Raw genomic sequence first — 14,009 nt, 5'->3', positions numbered from 1 at the left:
TAATATATATGATTGGATCATGTTTATTGCAATACGGTTATTCATTTAAGTTAAAGAATAATTGTTATTCTGTTTACATGAATAAAACCTTTTGTGGTCATACACCCAAGGTGAATGGTTTATTGAATCTTGATCCTAGTAATACACATATTCATAATATTGATGCCAAAAGATGCAAAGTTGATAATGATAGTGCAACATACTAGTGACACTGCCGTTTAGGTCATATTGATGTAAAGCGCATGAAGAAACTCCATGCGGATGGACTTTTGGAATCACTTGATTATGAATCATTTGATGCTTGCGAACCATGCATCATGGGAAAGATGACTAAGACTCCATTCTCCGGAACAATGAAGCGAACCACTGACTTATTGGAAATAATACATACTGATGTATGTGATCTGATGAGTGTTGAGGCTCGTGGCGGGTATCGTTATTTTCTGACCTTCACAGACGATTTAAGCAGATATTGGTATATCTACTTAATGAAACACAAGTCTAAAACATTTGAAAAGTTAAAAGAAATTCATAGTGAAGTTAAGAATCATCGTAACAAGAAAATAAAGTTTCTACGATATGATCGTGGAGGCAAATATTTAAGTTACGAGTTTGGCCTTCAGTTGAAACAATGTCGAATAGTTTCACAACTCACGCTACCTGGAACACCACAGCGTAATGGTGTGTCTGAACGTCATAGCCGTACTTTATTAGATATGGTGCGATCTATGATGTCTCTTACCGATTTACCACTATCGAGACAGCTACATTCACGTTAAATAGGGCACCGTCTAAAAATCTGTTAAGATGACACCGTATGAACTGTGGTTTAGCAATAAACCTAAGCTGTCGTTTCTTAAAGTTTGGGGTTGCGATGCTTATGTGAAAAAGTTTCAGCCTGATAAGCTCAAACCCAAATCGGAGAAGTGTGTCTTCATAAGATACCCAAAAGAAACTATTGGGTACACCTTCTATCACAGATCTGAAGGCAAGATCTTTGTTGCTAAGAGTGGATCCTTTCTAGAGAAGGAGTTTCTCTTGAAAGAAGTGAGTGGGAGGAAAGTAGAACTTGATGAGGTAATTGTACCTTCTCCCAAATTGGAAAGTAGTTCATCACAGGAATTAGTTCTAGTGATGCCTACACCAATTAGTGAGGAAGTTAATGATAATGATCATGAAACTTGAGATCAAGTTACTACCAAACCTCGTAGGTCAACCAGAGTATGGTCTGCACCAGAGTGGTATGGTAATCCTTTCTGCAAGTCATGTTACTAGACAATGACGAACCTACGAACAATGAGGAAGCGATGACGAGCCCAGATTCCGCAAAATGGCTTAAGGCCATGAAATCTGAGATGGGATCCATGTATGAGAACAAAGTATGGACTTTGATTGACTTGCCCGATGATCGCTGAGTCATTCAGAATAAATGGATGTTCAAGAGGAAGATGGACGCTGATAGTAATGTTACTATCTACAAAGCTCGAATTGTCGAAAAAGGTTGTCGACAAGTTCAAGGTGTTGACTACGATGAGATTTTCTCACTCGTATTGATGCTTAAAAGTTTGTCCAAATCATGTTAGTAGTTGTCGCATTTTATGAAATCTGGCGAATGGATATCAAAACTACATTCCTTAATGGATTTATTAAAGAAAAGTTGTATATGATGCAACCAGAAGGTTTTGTCAATCCAAAAGGTGCTAACAAAGTGTGCAAGCTCCAGCAATCCATCTATGGACTGGTGCAAGCATCTCGGAGTTGGAATATATGCTTTGATGAGTTGATCAAAGCATATAGTTTTATACAGACTTTTGGAGAAGCCTGTATTTACAAGAAAGTGAATGGGAGCTATGTAGCATTTCTGTAAGTATATGTGAATAACATATTGTTGATCAGAAATGATGTAGAATTTTCTGGAAAGCATAAAGGAGTGTTTGATAGGTGATGTAGGGTGGAACCCTAGATGGACGATCTTTCACGAAAGGAGCGGATCTCGTGATGAACACGAAGAACACGAGGGGAAACACGAGGGGAAATCACAAAGGGGAACACAAGAGAAACACTCAAACCAACAAGTATGATCACACATGCGCTAGATCCATGAACACAAAAGGAGATACAAGATCCACGATCAACAAGGGACGATACAGGATAATCGGTTCTTCTCCAAAGGAGGTCTTGATGGGGCCACCCAAGGGGGGTCTTGAATCCAAGGGGATCTTCTCTGAAGAGGGGCCACGGTCTCTCTCGTGGAGTAGATCCATAATGGATGAGCAAAGCTCTATCTCTAATGAGCTACTACTTTGCTAACCCTAAAACATAGGTAGGAGGAGAGTATATATAGTCTAGGGGGCGAAAGGGTACATGGGCCTCGGCCCTTTACTGTGCGCAGACAGACGGGGCCGGACGTCCGGGCGTTGGGCCGGATGTTCGGGCCTTCACGAGGGTCCGGATGTCCGGGCTGGGGTGGTCGAATGTCCGGGCTGAAGTGGTTCAGCTTCGGGTGTGTTCTATGACGGGCGTCGGATTTCCGGGCAGTGGCCGGATGTCCGGGCTGGAGCGGGGCCGGATGTCCGGGGCTAGGGCTGGATGTCTGGGTCCTATAGCTTCGGCTGCTAGACCGTTGCTGTAGTGGATGTCTCCAGCGGCCGGATGTCCGGGGCTGGGGCCGGATGTCCGGGCCCTGGAGCTGCCTTCTTCTCCTTTCGTTGGTTCTCTTCATCCGTGGACTTGGCGGCTTGTTCGTCTTCACGTGCATCTTCGTGAGGGTCCTCTTGGCACCTAATCATATACAACATCTCGGACTTAGGTAGTAGCCATGTCTCGAGAGGATCATATGTAATATCACTAAGGAGAGAAGTCACCTCGGTCTCGAGAGCTCTAGCTCTAGCTCGAGTCATAGGTCCTCTTGGCACTTCGTAAGACGATGGTAGGTCCATGGGGATGACCGTAGGATGCTCCGCATAATCTCCCCTCCCTTGGGGAAGATCTGACCTCGGATCGAAATCCTCATCACCATGGTAGGGCGAGAGATCTTTGACGTTGATGATGTCGCTCGCGGAGTACTTGTCGCATCGAATGTCGATCTTGTAGGCGTTGTTGTTGTAACGTTCAAGTACCTTGAAGGGTCCATCCGCTCGTGGTCGAAGTTTGGACTTGCGTTCATGGGGGAAGCGGTCCTTGAGAAGGTGTAGCCACACAAGATCTCCAATGTTGAACACCATGGGGTGTTTGTTGATGTTGAGCTTGGTCGCAAGTCGTTGTACTTGGAGCTCGATGGTGAGCCTTGTATCCTCATGCACCTTCTTGAGATGGTTCACACGTGCACTTGCATCCATATTGATGCGCTCCTGTAGTGGTAGAGGGAGAATGTCCAAGGGGGGCAATGGGTTGAATCCGTAAACGACCCCGAAGGGGGACTTGCCGGTAGTTGAGTGTCTTGTGCAATTGTAGGCGAACTCGGCGATAGGTAGACATTCCTCCCACTCCCTGATGTCTTCTTGATTAACACGCGAAGTAGAGCGGAGAGTGTGCGGTTGGTCACCTCCGTTTGGCCGTCGGTTTTGGGATGGTACGCCGTGGAGAAGAGTAGCTTGATTCCGAGCTTGGCGCATAGGGTCTTCCAAAAGTAACTCAAGAACTTGACGTCGCGGTCCGAGACAATCGTCTTTGGCACTCCATGTAGTCATAATATTTCCCTACAAAAGAGATTGGCAACATGTGAAGCATCGTCTATCTTGTTGCAAGGAATGAAATGTGCCATCTTAGAGAATCGGTCCACAACAACAAATACCGAATCCTTTCCATTTCTAGTTCTAAGCAATCCAAGTACAAAATCCATGCTAATATCTTCCCATGGTTGATATGGAATTGGGAGAGGCATATAAAGGCCATGGGATTGAGCTTTATACTTAGCTTTGCGACATGTAGAGCATCGGTTGGTGAAGCGGTTGACGTCGCGAAACATCTTGGGCCAATAATAGTTCTTGGAGAGCGCAACGAATGTCTTGTCGCATCCAAAATGTCCCATTAGTCCTCCTCCACGAGATTCCTGCAAAAGTAACAAACGAAGAGAAGACTTGGGGATGCAAAGTTTGTTAGCTCTCATAAGATATCCATCTTTGATGTAACTAGTACAAATGCCCGTGCGATGCAACGGACCAAAAAAATCACAAAATCTGCTTTGTGTGTGTCGTTGGAGTAAGATGTGTGGATGTGAAGAAGCCACCTTAACGTCCTTCATTTGTTTTTCCTTTTTAGAGCAAAACGTCCTTCATTTGATGAAAGAGTAGTTGTGCATGGAATTGTCTGTCAGTTGGTTTTATTTTTCATTTTTTGCGAAAACATGATTTTTTTTCTTTTTAGAAAGTAAAAAATTTTAATTTCTGATATTTTTATAAATGAGGGTTTTCTAATATCATCATTTTAACACATGCTTTTCAAAAATATTGAGTTTTTTTTAAAATAGAACATTTTTAAATGCAACCATTTAAAAAACAATTTGATACATTTTTTGGAAAATATTGAATATAAAAATGGTGAACCTTTTTTCAGACCAAAAACAATTTGAAATAGTCTTTCTCTTAAAAACAACACACTCTGTGTGTCTGCATTTAAAAATCAGATTGTTGTTGTTTGGACTATGTAGAATAGAACTGAGAAAGTCATAGTCATGTCCTTCGATGGCGTGTCCTTCCACTTGTACTATCACCGGGTGGAAAAGGAGTGGTGTGTGTGTTCTCAATGGGATGTACAGATGGTGAAATTGTTGTATACTTTTTAAAAGTTTAACAAATAATCCATTTTTTACATTCAAAATATTTAAATGCAAACGGATTTGTAGGATGTTGAACAATCACCTTCTTCGTCTCTATCATGAACTTGGGCATGTTTCCGGCAGCGAACTATGTCGTATTCTTCCTCCACGGCCATCGAAATTTTTAAGAACCGAACAGGCAACCGAACCATTGCGGCTGTCACCGGTTGGACCGCCGGTTCATCAATTCATCCGCGACAAAAAAACTGAATATTAAAGTTATTAAAAATAACCTTACATCAAATGAGTACACATAATATTGGATGTAATATAAATGTGGCCAAGCATAATAACCCACAGAAGATTCAAACAAACATTATCAAAAATATGAAGGTGCCAGCCAACCTTTTGTATGTGAATGTGAGAAGAGGAGGGCCATTGAATATGTGCATGTGCAACCGATGATGCTCATTTATTTTAATTGGTCCCTCGTCTCAGCCCATTCACAGCCAACAACAGCATCATTCTTTAACTCTTTTCCTCATAATTCCATTCCTTTAAGAGCGAATTTTACTCCCTCTCTTTCCTTCTCGCTCATGATAGTACAATCGAAATTTATGTTTCTTTCCTTTCTGCTTTATAAGAGCCAAATTTACTCCTTTTTATTCCTTATCTTTCCTTATGAGTGGAACATTTTATTTCCTTTCTGCTTATATAATAGCCGAATTTGCTCCTTTTAATTCCTTCTCTCTCCTTCCTAGGACCCACTCCTTGAGTTGCTTATTGATTTTAAATCATACACATATGGTATAGGAAACATGCCCATGCGTTCCACCAGGAGAAGATTAACATACAAATTAAATATGATTTGGATGGAGATTAAGATTACACAACAAAATAATATCTAAATGGCTATTCCGCAAGAGGCAACCATGTTACCACCCCTCAGGCCACTATTGTCATTCGGTTGATACCCAACAGCCCATTACCATTGGCAAAATTGAGAGCTATTAGCCCTAATGAATGCAGCACATGCATTTTTCTTATTTTTATCAGGTAACAGATATGTAGAGGACCAGCTGGCATCTATAACTCTCTAATTCATTGAAACTTCTTCGCGATCTGCTTCTTTAGTATCATCTCCCTTGTGTAAACATCAAGAAAACTTCTCCATGTTCTGCTTCCTTAGTAGTGTCTCCCTTGTGTAAACATCAGGAGAGCAGATACTTGGAAGGCTTGACACAGTGGTCATCATGAATGTAGTAGCAGCAAGAAGTGCCAATAAGACTTTTGATTGACTGCATAGGGAGAAAATGGAAATTAGATCACTTTGTAGTTTGTATAATCAAAAGAGTTTAGGGTCAAATCCTTGTTGCATGAATTTTCCTGTAAAAAGGATGAAAACACACATTTAGTTCAGAGTGAAACTAAGGTTAAGTAAGAAAATGTTCTTTGCTACAGATTAAGCTAGTCTTATAGCATCTTGAAGCAGAATAAGTGAGAATTTCTACAACTTTTTGGAAAGGTAGACAGCCATATCAAAGATATGATGCTTAATAAATTCTGACGACCATAACTAACTTTAGAAACAATAGAAAAAGTGATTCACATCATATTTCCCTTGTGATCTAGATTCTAGGTTTGTCTCAGGTGCAAGATGAAAATTTTAATTGCTTTCAAGAACATAACTACATAAAAATAGCAAATGAAGAAACCAGATGCTGCCTGCACAACCCAGGTTTGCAGCATACAAACAGTTGCACGCAAAGCATATGACTACCACATGAAAATCTTCCTCATAAGGAACAAATTGATGCCAGATGTATAAAAGAAATAATCCCCCCCCCTATAAGATTGCTCAATCAGGAATAAAATACAGTTAATATGGTGTCCCCCCTATAAGTTATAACTGTCATATATGTATACATTCGATGATTCCCATCTAAGAAGTATGCAATGTGACGAAAAAGAGTAAGATCATCAGGCAATAACTGTCAATTTGTCATCTTACCAATTCAATCATAGTCACTATCACTACAATTAACAACAAAGCACATCTAATCATCCTTAGAGAAGTAGCATAGACCAACCTTTTCAACTGATTCTTATCGCAGGAGGGTCCAAATTCCTGGAGCTAAAACATCGCGGCGTTAAATGGCAGTAACACTGTTCTTGGGCTCAAGATGCTACCATGGTTACCCTAGAGGACAAGTAAATAGGATTAAAAATGTCTAATCATTAATTCATTGGCAGTCAGCTAGTATTTCTGGACTTAAACCCTCCACACTCTCGATGTGAATCACAAATGACTTTGAGTTAAAAGAAAATGTTCTGAATAATAGTTACTAACAAAACCTATGAGCCAATGTTTTTACAACACCATTGAATAGAGTTCAGAGTTTAAGTATGTATGCCACGACACACAGCTGCCACAGAGACGATGCGCAGGTGGTCACTATCACAAATCAAAAAATTATAGCAATTTAGTATTACTTGTCTGAACTGCACAAATCTATGAAAGTATGTATAAACTGAGAACTCCTGGAGTTTACTATTATCAAAAAAGCAGCAGGTACCAGTGGCCTACATCCAATGAAAGGTTACACAGATTGATGTTGATTGAAGAAATATCCAACAACGTTGGACTAATCACCATAATCTAGCGAGCTTCTATCTACTGGGCAATTCAGAAATAATAAACTGAAACAAGAGCAATCGGAAACTACATTGTCCGCCAACACTAATCAGATCAACACAACCCGGCCATCAGCATTTGTGTGAATGGACAAAAGTTATGGTAACCCTGTCTGACTTATCTTCAGTTCTTCACATAAGGTTATCTTTACTTAACACAAAGTGCATAGATAAATCAACTAAATCAGAATTTCTCAATGGACGGAAGTTATAAAATAATGTCTGAAATGAATGCACAAAAGGAGCATCTCCAGAACAAATAGGTGCGTAAAGTACATCAAAAGAAAAATGCTTGGTGTGCATCTACAAGTCAAATAAGAAGGCCTATCAGCTCCTACATACATGAATACAAACAGGTTACATTGGGATTAACTATCAGCAAGTAAAACCAACATCCGAGGGAAAAGTTGAACAAAAGCTCTTTCTACCCTTTAACAAGATCATTCTGTAAATCAGAATTCATTCATTATCTTTCTACCCTGGCTCCAGCAGTTAGTGTTACTCTTGGATGACTGTAGAAGCTAGCCGACTGAAAAACCACACCAGTACAACGTTGTGTGCTCGGTCCACTTTTTGTTTCAGTAATTTACACATTATCGATTTTGTTCAGTTAGCCACTAAATGTCCAGCGGTTATCCAATAAAATGTGTTCACTTTGGGAGTCAGTAGCAGTTAGTGTGTATAAGCTCTGGGAGTTAGCTTGCATCATGTAGAGTTCGCTCTTGTAAAAAAATGGAAAAATAGATCAAAACATAAAACTACGACTGTGAACATCACTTCCTTCGGTGGAAATCGCTCCAGTAAAATTTGCAACTACATAAATTGTTCGTTTTGGGCAACATATTATTTTAGAATTACAAGAATTGCGTATGTACTTTGCCATATTGTGCACCCTTGTATGAATTGTTCCACAAAACAAAGTATAAATTGTCATAGGTAACATCTGATGCTAAGCCATCTTGGTGCATAACACACACAAAAATATGATTTTATCTGTTGGATGTGACATAACATAGATGGGTCAAATTTCAGGGGCTTCTATCTACTAAATTCAAAGTATAAATTCAGAAACAATAAACTGAAACAAGAGCCATCAGAAGTAGCACCAATTCAGAAACAATAAACTGAAATAGGGGCTTCTATTTCTATCAAATGATTAGCTTTCAAGGGGATACATACCTCTGGTGTAGCCACCGCAGGCGACATTGAACGGCTCAATGGATGTGCTTCTTCTGCCGGCAAACTTGGCGGAGGTAACATTGGAAGTTTCTTCGAAACTCACAATGATTCATCACACAAAGAAAGTAGCATAGCAGCCATGTAGATATCATATATATCTCTGTTAAGAAGAAATAAGGAATATTACAAAGCTTAAGAGGAAACTCGCCTCTGCCACTTTTGGGTTTACACAAGTGTAATCCACTCGCTCACTAAGAACTTGCATGGCATTTCTAGTGTAACTATTTTATGAGCTTACAAATAAAAGCACAAAAATGAAAATAGCACATCATATATACACTGTTTGTGTTTGGAAGGATATCAATTAAATAAAAATAGATCTGTTAATGGACTTGTTTGTGTAGTAGCAGAATTTTGTTCAAAATAAAACTGGACTTGTGCTAATGGGAGAGACAGAGAGTAGATGGGGGTTGCTTGACCTATCTTGGTGTAGCAGAGGCGTCATCCGAGGAGGTGCTTATGGCTAGGGTTCCTCCCTGTTGACCTGCATGGGAAGGGAAGGAAACGAGATGAGGAAGGGACGGGAAGGGGAGGGGAGGGGATGTGGACAAGATAGAACCTTGGAGCTGCAGGTCCATGGCGTCCTCCACATCTCCGTGAAGAAGCCCTTGATGGCGGCGACCATGGTGGATGGGGAATTCCCATGGCGTGCTCCATCTGCATCTGCAGCAGAGGACATGAAGAGAATGTGAGGTGTAGGGGTGGTGGATCCCAGCCAAGAAGGAAGGAGGGACGAACCTGGGCCGCCGGAGACGCGCCGGCGAAGCCCTGCCCGAAACCCTAGCCATGGGGGTGGCGTTTCGAGCGGGCGGTAGAGGCCGGGAGCGGAGAATCTGGCCGGAGGGTAGGGAGGAGCGGACTATGGGGAGTTGGGGGGCGTGCTGCGCGGCGTCGGAGCTCGCCGGAAGCTGCCGGCGTGGGTGGTGGCGGCGGCGAGGACTTGAGCGAGAGGGAGAGGAGGCGAGCCCGTTCTCCTCCTTTGGTCGTGTTTTTTTCTCTACTCAAATTTGCTCGGACCACGGGTTGAATAATCCAAACGACAGGGTGTTTTGTGCAAAAACGAATCGTTTTCCCCGATCCACTTAAACAGGGACTACAGGTTGAATTCTTGAAAATAGAGGGGCTTTTTTGTAAGATCGCTGACGACGTACGACCAGAAGCAATCGGTGGTTTATTATTATTATTATATTATTATTATTATTATATTATATTATTATTATTATTATTACTAGGAAAAGGGCCCGTGCGTTGCAACGGGAGAAACAAATCCTTGTACGTCATAGTCTGTATTTCCACTTCTCCTGCTCACCACATTGTCGATAATGGTCACATCGTCCACCTATTCACAACGAATGTGATCAACCCCAAGGTGGTGAGCTTGGTCATTACATCAGAGGCAGAGTCTCACAGGAATGCCTGGAGGGACCAAACACGGAACATAGTTTCCTGAGGGGGCAAAAGACTTATTAAGCCCCTCCACCAAAAAAATCTACAGATTGCTTGTGCATTACACTCTAGCACACAGCTTTTGCGATCCCCTCCCAGCACCGGGTTGTAATTCCTCATACCTATAATGGCAGTGGGTCCCATTTTTGTGCTAAAAATCACTACATAACCAACGGGAATATACTAAAATGCGTTTGGCATACTGCCATGAGTATTTTACTCCCATCGTCTCAAAATTCTTGTCTTAAATTTGTCTAAATACGGATGTATCAAGTCATGTTTTAATATTAGATACATCCATATCTAGACGAATCCAAGACAAGAATTTTGGGACAGAGGAAGTATCATTATGCATAAATTGTGGTATGATAAATTTGTCGAGATGGGAAGCATCCTAAAAGAATATTAGGTGAGCGCGGGAATTACTGAATTAAAACAAAGTGGTAAAAATCATCCCAACTTGGTAACAAAATGAGTGGCACATATTATAACAGAAATTTGTGTGCAGATCAAAAAGAGCAGTCCGCTTTAGTACCAACTTCCACTCCGCACAGTTTTCAACTTGTATAATGTAATGTGCAAGGATAGCTTCAAAATCAGAAATAGCTAGCACGGAGCCGAAATCATCATTTTAGGTACATCTAATTATGATTTGAGTTCCAGCTAAACAAAAGCAACCCTTAGCTAGAAAATCTATAAACACAGTTATTCTAAAGTTTTTAACCCGGAATTAAATTTATCTTTGGCCATGATGAAGAATATATTTTGGTAACCTCGCATCAAGAGACAATATCGTTTTGGAATAGATCTTACCAGTGATTGGTTTGAACTATAAAACAAACATTGACTTCCTCTGAATTTTGAAGTTAAAAGAAAAACTTAAGAAACAAACTGGCACCTTGGACGAAATATTAATAGGAACAAAACTATCACTGAACTTGTTCATTTTTTTAGCAATTCCATGAATGCAGAACCAGGGAAATATCGTGCAAACAGTTTTGGTTAAAACATATTTTGAAGCAGTCAATAATTTGAGCTTGTAAATCCCATAAATTTCTCAAAAAACATAATAAGTAAACATGAACATGCTCTTACTTGTTGTTCCAACATCAAGAAATAAGGATTGGGCACATATTGGCTACATCTCTGTCGGGCATCGTGGCCTCGTATTGGAAATCTTTGCTTCTGTGCTTTCAATCTGTCGGGTGTTCCAAGCGCCTACTGGATGTCGTTTGTGTTTGTATGTGAGCATCTAAAAAAATAAGTTAATGGTGCATCATGTTAAAGCACAGTTCTGAATTCTTTATGGGCTTATTTCTCTCCAAAATTTAAGAGCCTTGTGAAAATTCCTATCACATAAAATTGAACCACTCACTTTTTTCTCTACGCACTCTGCATAGACAATCTGTCCACTGCCAGTAGCAACTCATGTACACAAAATAGCTCTTCTGAACCTGCGAAAGCCACAATATACATTAAGGATGCAGGCGAACTCACTCACAAATAGCTACTATAAGGCTACTGAATATCACTCACATGAGTTTGTTTCTTCTGGGCAAACACCGAGGTAGAATAGTTTAACATAATATCCATTGAATATCTTATGAGATAGAAGTCTCAACTCTCCTAAAATGAATAATTGTGCCACGCCAATCAAATAGAAGTGCGATATAGTACAGATTTGTTTTACTAAAGAACGATCCCCAATAGCTGTGCGATATAGTACAGAATAGTTGTGCCACACCAAAGCTGTTCTCTTTCAAAGTGAACCTCCAAATAAGAGGACTGGAAAACTCTTTTCCCTCATTCACAATGCTGCTGTTGTTATCTAAACGGCTTTTCAGGACTCACAATATAGCACGGTGCAAAGGGGCTGGTAGGCCTTGATCTTGCCGACAATCTACCATGAGGTTCTAACCGCGGCCTTCTCAAAAAGAAAGCTTCCATCTATATCAAGAATGGAAGGTAGAAATCCTAGACAAACATAGTTTAAAAGATCATCTTGGCCAAGTCATTATGCCAATTTCTGAATGCAATGTTTGCGTTATGGATAATTGTATTTACAGGGAGCTAGAAGCATCATATCGGTGAACTGTGTGCATCTTTGTAGTAGCATCGAGCACTGGAATGAAAACCAGAATTATGTATATTGGTGTTATTAAACTACTTTCAAGGGAAACTCGGGCATCAGCATTGGCATATGAGTCTATTCTTTGTTCAGAAAATGATGTAAGTTTTGCATAGGGTTGCATAAGAAAACAACACATTATTAGCTCTGTTCGCATGCCACACTGAAATTGCAGAAATAGATAAGAGCCTCAGTAGCTACCTACCTTTGCATATGGATCACCAGATTGTTGATGCAGGAGGGGTAATGACGCTGAACCACCGCAGCAATCCTTCTTGCAAGGGCATCCAATGGAACATTTAACCAGATAGTGAGTCCTTTCTTCAGATAACTCCTGCAAACTTCACAAAATAAAATTAGTAAGCATTGCCTTAAAGACCAACTCAGGCTAGATGGGCAAAGCCGAGTGAGGTTTCCAGCAATTACGACCAACACAACGCGCACCATCGGAACACCAATCACGAGCAGGGTTGTTCCAGCAAGATAGAGAGGGAAACCAGAGTAAACTATGTATGCAGATTATTATTTTTAATTTGAACCACTTACACATAAATCATCCTGAGTGTGCTGATGCTAGTGCACACACGAAATATCCATTGGGCACATATTGAATGTAGTTGTATGTTAAAATTTCAGGACTCCACTGGGAGTAGATAATATACAACAGACGATTTAGTGTCATACTTCAGTTGGCGCATAGTTGGACAAACTGAGATCAAAACAGTGAAGGTGGTGATGCTGAGTCATATCCCTTTTATGGCTCCATCTCATGCAAGTGAGGAAATAAATTCATTCACGTGACATATCCAATTGAAACATTTCGATAGCTCAACTTAAATAGTCATACATTTATCTAAGAATCACTTATAAAGGCCTATAAAACAACCTCCAAATATTCAGAAAGCAAAATGTGCCAGAAAATTTGTTACCTGACGTCCTGACCACCAACAATTGAGCACAATCTCTGATCCCTCTTGATCTTCTCAGCCTCAGCCCTCTTATCAGCGACTGATTCTCGTAGCCCAACAATTCCCTCAGCCACTAAACGTAGCGGTTGTCCAGCAACCGCAGCTGGTGCACGTCCTCCAGCTTCCGAGCAATCTTCTCCTCCCAACGACCACCGCCTTCTTCATCTCTGCTAGTTTCATCCTATGTGGCCGTTATGTCCTAGGCATCGCCATCATCTTCGCCGCCGAAGCCGGGCAGCTCAAGAGAGCCGAATTAAGTGATTGGTGGCACAACGGGATATGCGCCCCTGTGTGGAACCACCCGACTCTGGAACCGACAACCAGAGCTCCAACGACATGCGCCCGCCACGGCAAGACGCTGGGCTGAGCAGCAGCAGACTCTCGCAGGGCGTGGCCACCACCAGGATCGCATTAGACTCAGAGAAGTCGGCATCGTCCGCGGCGGAAGGGCAGAAGGAGGCGCGTGCGGGCGTCGAAGGGCGCGGGTAGCCCCTACGCCCCATGGACAGGGCCAGCCCGCTGGACGAGCAGGGCGGCGGCGGCCGCCGCCGTGGAGATAAAGGCCCGCGGGTGTGGGAGCCGGCAACGGCCGCGGCGTCGAGTGTCGCCGGCAGTAGAACGTAGCGAGCGTGGGAGGCACTTGGGGTAGGGGTAGGAGTGCCGGCGGGGTAGGCGGTGGCGGCGCGCTGTAGCCTGTGGCGGGGCTGGGGCCGGCGGGCGGCGGCTCGCGGCAGCGGGTGGCGATGCGCTGGAGGTCGAGATGCGCTTGGAGGATTTT

The 14,009-nt window shown here is 41.9% G+C and overlaps 1 long non-coding RNA gene across 3 annotated transcripts; it reads right to left on the bottom strand.

Annotated features, from left to right (window-relative positions):
* Positions 1 to 5,646: 5,646 nt before the first annotated feature.
* LOC119272180 lies at positions 5,647 to 13,762 on the bottom strand. 3 transcript variants are annotated; one of them, XR_005134707.1, is made up of 9 exons: positions 13,193 to 13,762; positions 12,469 to 12,604; positions 11,511 to 11,589; positions 9,428 to 11,387; positions 9,249 to 9,352; positions 9,109 to 9,173; positions 8,630 to 8,789; positions 6,847 to 6,956; positions 5,647 to 6,142 (listed from the first exon to the last, which is right to left on the bottom strand). It is a non-coding gene; the product is annotated as an uncharacterized LOC119272180 (long non-coding RNA). The 3 variants fall into 3 exon arrangements; XR_005134706.1 differs by having other exon boundaries at positions 5,647 to 6,054; XR_005134708.1 differs by having other exon boundaries at positions 5,647 to 6,054; positions 12,469 to 12,597.
* Between the last annotated feature and the right edge of the window lie 247 nt (positions 13,763 to 14,009).

Source organism: Triticum dicoccoides, chromosome 1A (assembly GCF_002162155.2).
Source record: "Triticum dicoccoides isolate Atlit2015 ecotype Zavitan chromosome 1A, WEW_v2.0, whole genome shotgun sequence".
NCBI classification, from domain to species: domain Eukaryota; kingdom Viridiplantae; phylum Streptophyta; class Magnoliopsida; order Poales; family Poaceae; genus Triticum; species Triticum dicoccoides.
Note: the sequence above shows the minus strand (reverse complement) of the source record. Positions and strands in the feature narration are given on the sequence as shown.